The sequence below is a fragment of the Mixophyes fleayi genome, chromosome 9 (assembly GCF_038048845.1).
Source record: "Mixophyes fleayi isolate aMixFle1 chromosome 9, aMixFle1.hap1, whole genome shotgun sequence".
NCBI lineage: Eukaryota > Metazoa > Chordata > Amphibia > Anura > Limnodynastidae > Mixophyes > Mixophyes fleayi.
This window is the reverse complement of record NC_134410.1, coordinates 66,275,239-66,291,931: the sequence shown is the minus strand read 5'-3', so window position 1 is coordinate 66,291,931 and position 16,693 is coordinate 66,275,239. Positions and strand designations below refer to the sequence as shown.

The following is a 16,693-nucleotide window of genomic DNA, read 5'->3' as shown; positions in this document are numbered from 1 at the left end:
AGACGCTGAGCACTAACTGGAGCGGGTTTGGGAGGCCGCTTTGGTTGTTGGGAGCTGGGGGTACGGTTCGGAGGCTCCGGGTAGACATCCTTGTCCAGCATCTCTCAGGTCACCCCGACCCCTGTCACACAGAAGATGGCGACACAGGACCCTGCGGCTGCCGCCTATTGAGAGTTTATACACACAGCAGCCTGGGGGTGACAGAATCGTTTCCGATTTCACTTCACCGGGTCATTATTTTAGGGATCACCCCCCTTGAACCCCCGCATACACAAATAAAGGACGTGATAAAGACCAGACAGGCGCCGAGGACAGCTATGTTAATCACGGGGGGGCCTTCGTAGACGTTTGGATTGCGTTTTTAGCAGATGACAGCCAGTCATCTGCAGCAGCGGGGACGGCGGAGAGGACTGCGGGCACCCTGGATGACTACAACGGGCCTCCAGGTAAGCTCCGCCCACTACTAAAAGGGGGTGTGGCCGTAAGGTAGCCGGGCCTACCAGTGGTTTTACCGGTAGCCCGCTGGGCTAGTCCGACACTGCATATTGGCAAGTTTACGTTTCTCCTCAGATGATTTAAATTTTCTTTTTTTGCTAATTTTAGTGCATTTTGGCTTTTTGGATTTTACATGCCCTCTACTAGGAGATTGGGCATCGCCCTTGGCAGACGACGTTGATGGCATTTCATCGTCTATGTCATGACTAGTGGCAGCAGCTTCAGCATTAGGAGGAAGTGGTTCTTGATCTTTGCCTACTTTATCCTCCAAATGTTTGTACTCCATTATAGTTTAATCTCTGGTACTATTATTTCTGGACTGCAGGAACAGTGAACGTAGTAAAATATTGCAGTACTAATATTTCTTGACTGCAGGAACAGTGAACGTATTTATATATTGCAGTACTAATATTTCTTGACTGCAGGAACAGTGAACGCTGTAAAATATTGCAGTACTAATATTTCTGGACTGCAGGAACAGTGAATGTATTTACATATTGCAGTAGAAATTTTTATAGACTTTTTTTATAATTTTTTTATAATTTTTTTTATTATTTTTGTATACTTTTTTTTATAATTTTTTAAAATTATTTTTGTATAATTTTTTTATAATTTTTTTTTTTTTTTTTTATAACTTTTTAATAATTTGAAAATAACAATGGCCGTAGCAGAACAGAGCACAGGACACAGCACCACTGGACTCAGCAGGACAGAGCACTGGACAAAGCACCACTGGACTCAGCAGGACAGAGCACTGGACAAAGCACCACTGGACTGATCAGCAGGACAGAGCACACCACAAAGTTACCACTGGATTAGCAGGACAGAGTGACAGGACACAGGAGCAGGAGCACTAGTACAAGCACCACTACAAAGCACCACTGGACTGATCAGCAGGACAGAGCACACCACAAAGTAACCACTAGATTAGCAGGACAGAGTGACAGGACACAGGAGCAGGAGCACCACTACTACAACCTTCCCTGATCTGACCCCTAATAAAAAAATGGCGGCCGCAAGCGGGGAATTTATGACATCCGAGTCTCGCGAGATCCGACGCGAGACTTGGACGTCATAGCCTCGCTTTAGTTTTTTATTTCCCCCGGAAATACCCGCACTGTTCGGGTGGGCTCGGATTAGCGCAATACGAGCCCACTCATCTCTACATATCAACAACATGAACCACAATGAGAAAAGTGGGGAAACACATCATATATTACCTCATGCAGTAACACTGACCCAACAAAATCAGCAGAATGAACCACAATGAGAAAAGTGGGGAAACACATCATATATTACCTTATGCAGTAACACTGACCCAACAAAATCAGCAGAATGAACCACAATGAGAAAAGTGGGAAAACACATCATATATTACTTCACACAGTAACACTGATCTCCCAATATCAGCAACATGAACCACTATGAGAAAGGTGAGAAAACACATAATATATTGCCTCACACAAGAACACTGAAACCCAAAAATCAGCAGCCTGAACCAATATGAGAAAAGTGGGGAAACATATCATATATTACCATATACACTAACACTGAACCCCAATATCAGCAACATAAACTACTATGAGACAAGAGGGGAAACACATCAAATATTACCTCATGCAGTAACACTGACCCCCCAAAATCAGCAGCATGAACCACTATGAAAAAACTGGGAAAACACATCAATATTACCTCACACAGTAACACTGACTCAACAAAATCAGCAGCATGCACCACTAGGAGAAACGTGGGGAAACACATCGAATATTACCTCACACAGTAACACTGACCCCCCCAACATTAGCAGCATGAACCACAATGAGAAAAGTGGGAAAACACATCATATATTACTGTATACAGTAACAATGAGCCGCCAATATCAGCTCCATAAGCCACAGTTAGATACCTGGGAAAACACATCATATATTACTTCACAGAGTAACGCTGACCACCTACTATCAACATAAAACACTATGAGAAAAGTGAAAAACACATGGGTTTTTTTGCTGCCTCTGACGGGCCCCTTTGGGCTGCAGGGCCCCCGGGCACCTGCCCATTGTGCCCAGTGGGAAAGACGGCCCTGTATTAACTCACACAGTAACACTGACCCGTCAAAATCAGCAACATGAACCACTATGAGAAAAGTGGAAAACACATCTTATATTAACTCACACAGTAACACTGACCCCTCAAAATCAGCAACATGAACCACTATGAGAAAAGTGGAAAACACATCATATTTTACCTCATGTAGTAACACTGACCCAACAAAATCAGCAGCATGAACCACAATGAGAAAAGTGGGAAAACACATCATATAATACCTCACATAATAACACTGACCCCCAAAAATCAGCAACATGAACCACTATTAGAAAAGTGGGGAAACACATCATATATTACTTCACACAGTAACACTGAGCCCCCAATATCAGCAACATGAACCACTATGATAAAGGTGAGAAAACACTGAGGAGTGAAGTAATAGGCTGATCGAGCCTAAACTGATTGTATATGGTCTGGCAGGTACTGAACATTGGTAAGGGGTTAATTATGACAGAGCAGGATCCGGCCAATAGGGGCACAGGGAGGGTCAGAGTGCCCAGTATAAATCCTCTCACTGTGGGTGTGGCCGGTCTCTTGATTCCTGCATCGTTTGGAGAACACACAGGACTAGCAGGCGCAGTATCACTCTATTTTAGCCTTTATTGTGCATTTTTTCCGGCCCATATTGAACTGTTCTGTCCCCGGTGCCCCTGCCGGCCAGTGCCCTGTCCCATCCGTCATATCATGCAACTCCCCGCTATCGGCCCGCCATACCCCCCTCCCCCCTCCGCCTCTTCGTCCATCTCCCTCACCCAGCCTAGTTGCCACAGTATGCCCAGACCCAGGAGAGCAGTGATTCCCCCCACACGATTCCGTACTGAGTCCCGTTCACCTGCGACAAGGCCGGAGAGTTCAGATGACGCTTCCGCCCAGGCCCCGCCCTCAACTCAAGCTATGGCGGTGGGTGGGCACCTTACTAGCCAGGTCCCCGCCAGGAGAACCAGGGGTAACGGACGGACTGGGGCCGCCACAACCTCCCCGATAGCCAGGAGGACACACAGGGGCAGGACTCGGGCCCCGGCGCGGGTGACGCGCACAAGGGTCCCTGGAGGTGCAGCAGGGGCAAGTGGCCACGTGTGCGGGGGCGAGGAGGGATCCCCCCTGGTCCCAGTATCCCGACAATCCCGTGCTGGCGGTTCCAGGGGTAGGGAGGAAATGAGCCGCAGCAAGCATGATAGGCCAGGGGCTACCAGGGGCAGAACCACTCCCCACCTCCATCACAATACCCATATCCCCCTTACAGAGGGCAGACGCAGTTTGTGCCCTCCACCCCTCCCAGGGCACAGGGAGCATCGAGATGGGAATTCTAATGTCCCTCACTTTTGACCCCCCTCCTTCACCCTGGGCATCAAGACAAGATTTTCCTCACCAAAGAGTACAACGGTTCGCCCCCAGGGACTCCTCGCTTTTATTTTCATTGGAAGCTCAGGTTCCTGGGCCAACGTTGCAACAGGGGCGAGTCGCCCATGTAGCCAGTCACAGTCCCATAGGACCCAGTCCCTCCAGGTTTACCCAGATTGCCCCAGCACCGGCAACGGGGCAGAACTCGCAGTCAGCACACATGCCTGCAGACCCCTCCCTATCCTGGCCTTTTCCTCCACCAGTTTTCTTAAATCAAGTTGGTATCCAGCATACAGCCCCTGGTCCCCTCTCTTCCTCCCCGGACCCCAGATTGTACCCGGCCACCTCATCGACGAGTTGGGTCGCCCCTTACCCACCTCCAAGTGCTATCACAGGGTACGCCCGATCGGCGGGACAGTACACAGTAAGTAGTGTGCAGCCTTATCCTGACCAACTGGTATGCCCACCCCCTCAGTTAGCCGTTTCTTCAAGTGCGGTTACAACCCAGGGTTCCATTTCCACTACGCTGCAGTCACAACCACATTCTCAAATTTTGCAGGCTAATCCAGGTCAGGATAGGGGAGTAGGGTCATCATCTGTGGGGCATGATATGCTAAATATTTCTTCTTTACCAGTGTCACAGGGTGGCGGCAATGCTGAATCGGTGTCTGGGCCCGGCCGGGAGCAGTTGGAGGGAAACGTGCAGCCCCCAGCAACGCTAGCAGCAGCAAATCAAGAAGAGAACGTAGAGGGACGGCCGTTCAAGGGGTGAGCATGAAAGTAGCACTGCACAATTGTTAAACACATTTAGTCCACCTAGATCTTCTACCAGTGAAGGCTCATCAGGTTCAGAACACAGGTTGTGCAAGCTAATAAGAATATTTAACAAGCACTTTAAGGGGGCCAAGAGTTCTAGCAGACAACCAGATCCAGGATCGGTTAGTCCAGTAAAGCTGGGGGGACCCTAATGAAATGCGAAAACACACGGTTTTACTCACATCAATCCGCCCAAGTGTAAAGGATAAAATACGGAAAGGTTATTATGTGGATATGTTCTCCATCACAGAGAAAGCCAGGAAGGAATCCGTTGCAGCATGCTCCAGAGGAGGCATAGGCTCCGAGGCTTTCCGTTGTTTCCCTAACTAGTTAATAGGTTTCTGCATGTTTGCGGGTTGTTATCTGGAGACTAGACCTTAGGCCAACATTGATGTCTGGCGATACCTACATCTTATTACTGAGATGTCCATCTGTGACGGACCAGTAATATGGCGGCGCTATGAAGAGAGTTTTAGGGGAAAAGTCTTGGGACAAAGGATCATTCCCTTTGCATTTAAAGATGTAGAAACATGGATGGCGCTTATGAGACCTAGCGTTACTGATAACCAGGCAGCATCGGACACCAGATTTCCCTCAGCGGGGAGGCGTGGTCCTCCCCGAATTTCCAGGAACCGTTGTTTTGCCTTCAACTCCTCAGCATGCTCACGAGGAGAGTCATGCAAGTATCAACATGCATGCTCAAACTGCCAAGGCCCACATTCAGCAAAAGATTGCCCCAGAGGAGCCGGAAATTTGGGCAGGGGTCAAGGTAATCTCGGATCCGCTGGGCAAGGCCCCGTTACCCATTAATATTGCAGTTTTGAACAGATGGCTGAGGCTTTTCCCCGATGCCTCCCAGGCTCACTTCCTAAAGCAGGGCTTTCAAGATGGTTTTCGAATCCCAATTTGTAGAGAAGTGAGAACAGTTGCAACTAGGAACCTTAAGTCAGTTTACGAGCTGCCGGATATACTCTTGGAAAAAGTCCATAAGTGAGGCTGGGACGCATGGTTGGTCCTTTTCTATCACACCCTTTAGAAAACTTAGTAATTTCCCCAATTGGCATTGTCCCTAAAAAGACCGCAGGTAAATTTCGGTTAATACAGCACCTTTCCCACCCACAGGGGCACTCTGTTAATGATGCCATCAAGGTCTCCAATAGCTTGGTGGTGTACCAGTCTTTCGATGAGGCCCTGTCTTTAGTTAAGCAGTTCGGTGAAGGTTCACAGTTAGCAAAATTGGATATTGAATCTGCGTTTTGTCTTCTGCCGCTGCATCCCGAGTCATTTTATTTGGTGGGGTTAGGTTGCCCAATGGTTTCTTCATCGATAGGTGCCTTCCCATGGGGTGTGCCATCTCATGCGCGTTTTACGAGACGTTTAGCTCTTTCCTGCACTGGTGTATCCAGGCCGGGACAGGTCACCAGGGTATCGCACACGATCAAGATGACTTCCTGTTCATAGGCCCCGCCCGTTCCCCCATTTGTAGTGACACTTTAACATCAGTGCAAGCGCTGTTCAAGATGATGGGCGTACCAACTGCTCATGATAAGACAGAGGATCCTACGACCTGCCTGTCTTATTTGGGCATTGAGATAGACACAGTGTCCGGGTGCTGTAGGTTACCGATAGACAAAGTTAAAAAACTTTCAGATGCAATAGTAGAAACAATAGCAGCCCCCACGAGGATGCTTCACGGCATCCAATCCCTGTTAGGCTCTTTTAAGTTTGCCTGTCGCATAATACCGTTAGGTAGAATTTTCTGCAGGAAGCTCCAGTTAGCCAAAGCCAGTTTCACGAGACCTCATGCTAGAGTTCGCCTCGCAGATGAGTTAAAACATGATTTGCGTATTTGGTTAGTGTTCCTACAGAGTTTTAATGGGATGCGCATATGGCCTGCCCCTGCTAAGTCCAGCCCATCAATCGAGTTGCACACTGACGCGTCTTGTGCGATAGGTTTTGGGGCCTTTTTTCAGCAACATGAACCACTATGAGAAAGGTGGAAAACACATCATATATTGCCTCATGCAGTCACAATGAAACCCCCAATATCAACAACATGAACCACAATGAGAAATGTGGGAAACACATAATATATTGCCTTCTACAGTAACACTGACCCCCAATATCAGCAACATGAACCACAATGAGAAAAGTGGGAAAACACATAAAACATCACCTCACACAGTATCAATGACACCCCAATATCAGCAACATGAACCACAATGAGAAAAGTGGGGAAACACATATTTTATTACCGTATACAGTAACACAGACCCGCCAATATCAGCACCATGAACCACAATAAGACAACTGGGAAAACACATCATATATTACCTCACACAGTAACACTGACCCCCCAATATCAGCAATACAAACCACTATGAGAAAAGTGGGGAAACACACCATATAGTAGAGATGCTCAGCCTCGGTTCTTTGGAAACCAAACACACCCGAACTTAGGGGATCCGAGTACAGAGCCGAGTCGGCTCGGTACTTTCGCACTTTTTTGGATTCCAAAACGAGGCAAAAATCCATGGTGACGTCGTCGGATCTCAGATCTCGTGAGTTTTGGAATCCATAAATACCGCCCTCCACTGCGATCTAGCGCCATTTGAGAGAGTGATACAGAAGGGGTAGCATAGAGTGTAGTGCAGTTGGGCAGGCAAAGTTAGAGAATTGAAAGAGGAGGGTGGTAGCAGTGTTAAAGAAAGTAATCAGTGACATTAAGGAGATCTCCATAGCTCCAGTTGTTAAATCTCATTGCAGAAAAATACAAATACTATTGCTGCCGTCAGGGTTGGTGTAAACCTGCAGTCCAATTCTACTGTGTTATATAGGTAACACACTAATAGGAGAGCTCCTGTGTTAAAAATCTCATTGCAGAAAAATTCAAATAATAGTGCTTACAGGGTTGATGTAATTCTGCAGTCCAATTCTACTGTGTTATATAGGTAACACAAAAAGGAGAGCTGTGTTGGTAATTCTCATTGCATAAAAATAAAAAAACTAGTGCAGTCAGGGTTAGTGTAATTCTGCTGTAAAATTCTACAGTGTTATATAGGTGACACAAAAAGGAGAGCTGCGTTGCTAGTTCTCATTTCTGTAATACAAAATACTAGTCCTTGCAGGCTTTTCTCCTGAATTTGCACCAAAAAGTGTAGGGTGTTATATACATCCAATGAGAAGAGTTCCATTGCTAATTGCCATTGCTGAAATACAAATATACTAGTCCTTGCAGGCTTTTCTTCTGAATTTGCACCAAAAAGTGTAGGGTGTTAAATACACCCAAAGACAAGAGCTCCATTGCTAATTGTCATTGCTGAAATACAAATATACTAGTCCTTGCAGGCCTTTCTACTGAATTTGCACCAAAAGAGTGTTATTAGAGATGGGCGGGCTCAGTTTCCCGAAAACTGAAATAGTAATCTACAAGTCCTTGCAGGCTTTTTTTCTTAATTTGCACTAATAAGTGTAGGGTCTAATATACACCCAAAGTGCTCCATTGCTAAGAGTCATTAATAAATAGGAAGACAAGCAGGCATGTCTTCTGAATTTGCAGGCAAATTCTACTGTCTTATATAGGTAACACCCAAAGGCGAGTGCTCCATTGCTAAGAGTCATTGATGAACAGGAAGACAAGCAGGTTTGTCTTCTGAATTTGCAGGCAAACTCAACAGTGTTCTATTGAATAAACAAACACATAGGGGGAGAAGGAGAAGAGGGAGACAGAAAATTAATCATCTTCCTCTTCCTCAGGACTTTCAATGGTGTTCTAGTCTCTTAGTAGGCTATGGATTAGTCTGTGACAGTCCTGGATGGTTATCTTCTCCCTTTTCAAGATGAGGCAATTCCTGGCAAGCCAAATAGCATCCTTAAAGCAGTTTATTAGGCTCCAGGCCTCCTGGATTGTCCCAATGATGTGGGTGAGGCAGACAATCCTGGATTGCAATGTCTTTGTGTCTATTAGTCAGCCTCTTAGAGGCCACATTCTCGTGTTTTGTTGTTGCAGCAGGAAGCCCTGGAACAGACTCCATAATGTCTTTAGCTTTGATGAGCTTCTGGACAGTTTTTGGCTTCCACGAGTCTGGCTTAAGATGGTGCTCCCTCACAAATTGTCCAACATCCAGGTAAAAACAAGGTGTAGTCCAGCTGTAAGGGAAGGAGCTGTCCCACTTGTCCCAACCAAGGGTCCTCCAAAGAGGCAGGAGGAAAAAGCGAGATATGGACTTCCCTGCAGAGCAAATGTTCTTTTCAATAAGAGTTCTGCGGATGCAGTTGCAGACAAAGGAGGTGCACAGCATGGTGGGGATATCCGGGATCCTTTTCCCACCTTTGAGCGTCTCCTTGTACATGACCACCCGCTTTACTCTGTCCATATATTAGCTGCAGAATTACCCCAGTTATCCAAGGAACGGATGGAGCTATCAAATGAACCATAACTGATTTCATGATCCAAGGACAATTCCATCTTACACCACTTTTCTTTTCTGCCACTGCTGTGTGCCAATGTGTCCTATATGTGCTAGGAACTGCCGTGTGTTTGAGTCATTGCTGAAATACAAATACTAGTCCTTGCAGGCTATTCTTATGAATTTACACCAAAAGGTGTAGGGTGCTATATACACCTAAAGGCAATAGCTCTATTGCTAATTGTCATTGCTGAAATACAAATACTAGTCCTTGTTTGTTTTTCTTCTGAATTTACACTAAAAAGTGTACGGTGTTATACACACCCAAAGACAAGAGCTCCATTGCTGAAATATAAATACTAGTCCTTGCAGGCTTTTCTTCTGAATTTGCACAAAAAAGTGTACGATGTTATCAAAATGGATTCACAGCAGTACACATAAGAGCAGGAGCACCAAGCAGCTGCTGCCACCAGTCATGATGATAGTAATCCCTGTACGTCATCTGGTAAAGCTTATGTAAAAGTACATAGTGTATTTAAGTCAGGACAACAAAAATGTAAAAAACACCTTTTACTTTGGTCAAGAAAAAAAGAGCTGTAATCCGGGCAAAGTTATCTGCAGAAAAAACTAAAATTGATAAAATGCCATTCTACACACGCAGTGGCAAAGAAAGAATGAGGCCTTCGCCTTTCTCCATCAAGTATTTGTTATCTACACTTTACATGAAAGGTACCTAACTAGATTATAATTTTGTGGGAACTGGGGCTAATTCGAAGCTCACTGATGAACTGGCTTTTTGCTGGGAATTACAATGGCTCTTTTTAGTGCATTGCCTGGCACCCTGGATTGGTGTGTGTCTGATAAAAGGACGCATCCCGGGGAGGTCACCGCTCATTGCCATGTATTAGCTATAGAATTACCTCACTTATCTAAAAAACAGGTGGAGCGATCAAATGAACCATAACTGGTCTCATGATCCAAGGACAATTCCATCTTGCCCCACTTTTCTTTTCTGCCACTGCTCTGTGCTAATGTGTCCTAGATGTGGTAAGAACTGCAGTGTGTTTGAGTCACTGCTATGTCGCTTAACATCCAGCCAGATCGCTGCATTATTTGTCCAAAAGTGTATGAAAATAATATTGTGACCTGTGAGGTGGCCAAAATTGATTGCAAATGACTTGAAATTAATATTATTGAGGTTGATAATAATAATGTAGGATCAAAAAAAGAGCAAAATTATGTGATTTTAGCATATTTTAGCAATTTTTCTAAAAAAAAATACAGATCCAAAACCAAAACCAAAACACACGAGGCTGGTTTTGCCAAAACCAAAGCCAAAACCAAAACACAAACTAATCCAGATCCAAAACCAAAACCACTTCACGGGGGTCAGTGAGCATCTCTACCATATAGTACCTCACACTGACCCCACAAAATCTGCAGCAAGAACCACTATGAGAAAACTGGGAAAACACATCTTATATTACCTCACACAGTAACACTGACCCCTCAAAATCAGCAACATGAACCACTATGAGAAAAGTGGGTTAACACATCATATATTACCTTATACAATAATACTGACCCTCAATATCAACAGCATGAATCACAATCAGAAAACTGGGAAAACACATCATATATTACCGTATAACACTAACACCCCAATATCAGCAGCATGAACCACAATCAGAAAACTGGGAAAACACATAATATATTACCTCACACAGTAACACTGACCTCCCAATATCAGAAGCATGAACCCCAATGAGAAAAGTGGGGAAACACATCATATATTACACATCAAATGAGAAAACAGATCATATATTACCTCACACAATAACACTGACCCCCTCTCCCCCCCCCCCCCCCCCAATATTAGCAGCATGAACCACTATGAGACAAGTGGGAAAAAAAATAATATATTACCTCACATAGCAACATTGACCCTTCAAAATCACCAAAATAAACCACAATGAGAAAAGTAGGGGAAACACATCATATATTACCTCACACAGTAACACTGACCCCCAAAATTAGCAGCATGAACCACAATGAGAAAACTGGGAAAACACATAATATATTACCTTATACAGTAACACCACCTTACTCCTCTTCCTACCAGATTTATCCTCACATGCCCCTTCCTTATTTGATGATTCCCCACATTACCCCATTTTCTTACCTGACACTCCTCCAGTGCTGTCAGGTACACAGGAACATTACAGCAGCCTGAACTGTATACCATGTGACTACATCTGTCACATGACCTGTGGAGAAGGTATTGCTACACCTATGAACAATCCCAAAACAGAAAATACATGTCACTGTGGGGCGGGACAACTAATTCAGTTACAGCCTCGGGCACCGCTCTGACTGATTAAACTTTATAATGTGGAGTGGGGCAAGAAAATGGGGCATATTTTACCCAATAGTGATAAAACTGAACATTTCTCAAAAATATCACACATCAAAGGCACTATCACAATATCTAATAAAACAAACACGCAGGGGGAAATTTATCAACCTGCGGCTTTGAATAAGTGGAGATGTTGCCTATAGCAATCAATCAGATTCTAGCATACTTGCCAACTCTCCCGGAATGTCCGGGAGACTCCCGCATTTTGCGAGAGTCTCCCGGACTCCCGGGCGAGTGTGGCAATCTCCCGAATTCTGCCCAATTCACTAGGAAGTGCCCCACTTCCTAGTGAAGTGGGCAGACTTAGATCCCAAACGCCGCTATTCCCGGTGAATCGCGGCATTTAGCCCTGCCCCCCGCTGTCAAATGATGCAATTTGTGTCATTACGTCGCGGGGCGGGCCCAAAATGACGCAATTTTGGCGCCCCGCACGCCCACCAAAAGTTGGTAAGTATGGATTCTAGTTATCAGTTATTTAATACATTCTAGAAAATGACAGCTAGAATCTGATTGGTTGTTATAGACAACATCTCCAGTTTTTCAAAGCCGCAGGTTGATAAATTTATCAAGCTGCGGGTTTGAAAAACTGGAGATGCTGCACCCAGAGTCGGGTCTACAATTGCCTGTCAAAGTATTAGAGGTCAATAGCTCTAATACCTTTTAAGATGTAGCCCCTCAAACACTATGTCCCACCTCTCACAAAATTAACATGGTGGAATGCAATTTATTAGAGTCACCCTTAATATAAGGGCACGACTGTGCCCTTGTAATTTATTTAACGTGTACTGTGGCTTGATAATGAGAAATGAGGGTTGTATTTAAACTCAAATTAATTTAAAAGCTAAGGCTGGATCATTAAACTGTAGTTAGTACACTGGGGTTAATTGTTTAACTAAAAGTAGTACGCACATAAATTAGATGGGCGGAGAGTTAAGCAGTCTTGACTTCTGGATGTTGCCTGCCCACCCTCCCTGGTTGAATGACATTAGGGCCTGCTGAGGATACAGGCTGTTTCTATAATGATGGAGCCGGATCTGGTACGGATGGTGTTGTTGATGGTTGTCAAGGATGCTGAGGTTGCCGGAAAATGCAGTGCAGATGACGCCCAGTGGTTAGGGCGCACATTACGGTAGCGGGCACCCTTAACCCGCCTCTCTTCGATGGAGTCGGCTATAGTCTTGGTCCAAGTACCACCCGTGCGGGTCGGTTTGTGGTTGCATTCCGTTAGCCCAGAATGGTTGCGGGTTCTGTAGTGCTTGAGGCGAATGCCCCATTAAAGTAGATATGTGCGCCCGGGGGGGTGTTGGTTGTCCCCCATCTGCAGGTGTCCCATGGTTAAAGCTGGGACACCCTGGTTTTCCAGGCGGATGTCAATCTGACTGCTCTTTTCTCCACCACCATGCCTTCAAAATAAACTCTGTTAATTCTGCCACACTAAGGTGTTGTGTCATTTATTCAGGAATAGTTAAAATAAGGTTAAGAGGTTAAAGGAAGTAAAGATATCAGCCGTTAAGCATTTTATACAGTCTCCCACTCACCAACTTTCCAGAAACACTGGTATATTGATCCTGTCCCTGAAACTATCACTTTAATACAGCTCCAAATCATACAAAATGAACTCGGTGTACGCAGAACACACCGGGCCTCATTCATTAAGGCAGTAAGGCAAAAAAATTAGTACGTTTTCTCCTGGACAAAACCATGTTGCAATGCAAGGGGTGCTAATTAGTTTATTATTTTACATATAAGTTAAATGCTTGCTGTTTTTTATGTAGTAAACAAATACTTCATAGCTTTATTTATACACTGAAATTTTAATTTGATCTAGGACATGCCCTTCCCCAACTATAAATTTCTCCCCACATTTTAAGTTTACATCCCCCTCCAATGCAACATGGTTTTGCCAAGGTTCAAAGTTACTAATTTTTTTTGCTTTACTGTCCTTAATGAATCAGTACCACCACTACTATATAGTATAGCTGAATGTGACAGAATGATTGAAGCAAGATGGTTCAATATACCTTGTATAGAGATGCTCAGGCTTGGTTCCCCGAGAACCGAACACACCCGAACTTAGCAAATCTGAGTACCGAGCTCGGCTCGGTACTTTTGCGCGCCCTCGGAATTGAAAATGAGGCAAGACGTCATTGTTACGTCCTCGGATCACGTGAGTTTTGATTTCTATAAGTATCGTCCTCCACGGAGATCCAGCGCCATTTCACAGAGGGACACACAAGGGGTAGCACAGTTCTTGGCAGTCTCTAGTGCAGTTGGACAGCATCATACGTAGAAAAGAGAGACGGGGGTAACAGTGTTCTTCAAAGTCTCCATTGACATACAGGAGAGTTCCATTGCTCCATTGCTAATTGTCATTGCTGAAATAGAAATAATAGGTCTGGCAGGCTTGGTCTTCTAAATCTGTAGTCACATTGTACTGTGTTATATAGGTAAAACACAAAGAGGAGAGCTCCATTACTCCATTGCTACTTGTCATTGCTGAAATAGAAATAATAGGGTTGGCAGGCTTGGTCTTCTAAATCTGCAGTCACATTGTACTGTGTTATATAGGTAAAACACAAAGAGGAGAGCTTCATTGCTCCGTTTGCTAATTGTCATTGCTGAAGAAATAGAAATAATAGGACTGGCAGGCTTGGTCTTCTAAAATCTGCAGTCACATTGTACTGTCTTATATAGGTAAAACACAAAGAGGAGAGCTCCATTGCTCCTTTGCTAATTGTCATTGCTGAAATAGAAATAATAGGGCAGCGTTGTTCTTAATCTGCAGTCACATTGTACTGTGTTATCAAAATGGATTCAAGGCAGTACACAGAAGACCAGGAGCACCAAGCAGCTGCTGGCACCAGTCATGATGATAGTGATCCTTCTACATCATCTGCTTAAGCCTATGTTAAAGTGCATAGTGTTTTTAAGTCAGGGAAACAAAAATGAAAGAAAACACCTTTTACCTTGGTCAAGAAAAAACCTGTAATCCAGGCAAAGTTATCTGCAGAAAAAAATAAAATTGCCAACATGCCATTCTACACACGCAGTGGCAAGGAAAGAATGAGGCCTTTGCCTTTCTCTATGAGATCAAGTTCTGCAACTGTCACTGAGGCATTTTCTTGTAAGGTCAGTCATGACCAAGCAAGACCTTGTCATTTGAACTCCAAAAGTTGTGTCCAAATACTTTTACAAGTAAAAGCCGAGCTGGAAGAAAACAGTAAGGCATTAGAGGAAAATGTATGTTCAGATTCAGAAATGACACAAATCAATGAGGAGAATCTATCCACGAGTACTATGTGTAATCCTCACCTATCTGATGGTGTATCCTTAAAGAAGGTACCTTTCAGCATTTCTGCAGATGTGTGCATGAACAGCCCTTCCAAGTGTAGCCGATGATACACAAATTGAGAATGCCACTTTGGAATTGCAAGAGGATGAGAGGGATATTTGTGTAGCTGATGAGGGCGCTACTGAGGATGTTTATGAGGATAATGTTGTTTGTGTAAGTCCTGCACCAGTGGAGGCAGTTCTTGCACGTGATAAGATGATGGCCATTGTCATGCCTGGGCATAAGACCAAAAAATCCACCTCTTATGTATGGAATTATTTTAACCCAAATCCTGACAACAGTTGTCTAGCTATATGTAGCGTTTCTAATGCCAGTCAGTAGAGGTAGGGAGGGGAGACATCTAGGAACCTCATCCATGTTACGCCATGTGAAGCGAGTTCATGGCAAGCTGTTGGGAAAATCAAACTTATGCTAACAAAAAAACAACAAGCAGTCCATCATCAGCTAGGTCCCTTCTCTCAGCTAGATCCCAAAACCTGCAATCTACACCCACAACAGTGTCCTCATCAATATCCTCAGTAGCAATCGGAGTTAGTCCTGCATCCAAGTTGCTAAGTTAGATGACTCCTCCACTATCCTGAATTCCTCGGAAGAATTCTTGAGTGTTAGTCACAATGCTGCTGTTGGTGCTGGGGGTGAATCTTCATCCCAGAAGTAGACCAAGAAGAACACTACTAGTAGTTTACAACAAGTGACTGTTAAACAATCCTTTGCAAGAGGAAGCAAGTATGAAAGCTATCACCCAGTCGCAAAGTGGATCACAGGTGCCATGGCAACTATGCTAGTATTAGATCTACATCCAATATCCACTATTAATGTAATTAGTTTTAAACAATTACTTGAGGTCTTGTGTCCCAAATTCCATCACGACACCATTTTACTAGAAAAGCTATTCCTCACCTCTACCAGAGGGTTCGTAAAAATGTAATTATTGGGCTACAAAATGCCATTCTACCCACTGTACACTTAACCACAGATATGTGGACATGCGGAACTGGGCAAACTGAAGATTATATGACTGTGACAGCCCTCTGGGTTGGTAATTCGCCTTCACCAGCAGGAACAGCAGCAGCATGTACCCAAGTACGTCACATTTTTCAGAGGCAGGCTACTCTGTGTATCACTGGCTTCATTAAGAGGCATACAGCTCACAATCTGTTACAAAAACTAAGGGAAGTCATTGCAACATGGCTTATCCCACTTGGACTCTCCTCAGGATATGTCATTTCTGATAACGCCACCATTATTGTGAGAGCATTACAGCTGGGTGAATTCCTTCACATTGCCAGTTTTTCTCACACAATAAACTTGGTGGTGCAGAGCTTTTTAAAAAATGACAGGGACGTGCAGGAGATGCTCTCTGTTTTGTGTAAAATATCAGGACATTTCCGGCATTCGGCAACAGCATGTAGGAGATTGCAACAGCTACAAGAGCAATTTAATTTGCCCTGCCACCATCTGAAGCAAGAGGTGGTGACAAGGAGGAATTCCACCCTGTATATGCTTCTGCGGATGAACGAACAGCAAAAAGCCATCCATGCTTACTCCACAAGCCATGACATTGGCAAAAGAGGGGGGATATATTTTACTCAGGCGCAGAGGAGAATACTTTTTGTGTTGTGCAAGGTGCTGAAACCATTCGAAGTAGTCATCTGTGAAGTGAGTTCAGACACTGCTAGCTTGAGTCAGGTGATTCCCTAAATTAGACTATTGGAAAAGCAGCTTGAGAAACTGAAGGAGGATATTAAACAAAGCAAT

General features: G+C 44.4%; 1 protein-coding gene across 1 annotated transcript in view; it reads right to left on the bottom strand.

Annotated features, from left to right (window-relative positions):
• TEX11 (testis expressed 11) overlaps positions 1-11,407 on the bottom strand; it is a 391,710-nt gene extending 380,303 nt beyond the window's left edge. The window contains exon 1 of the mRNA XM_075184491.1: positions 11,350-11,407. The gene's annotated coding sequence lies outside the window, so the exon portion shown is untranslated. The remainder of the gene's footprint in view (positions 1-11,349) is intronic.
• Positions 11,408-16,693: the final 5,286 nt, after the last annotated feature.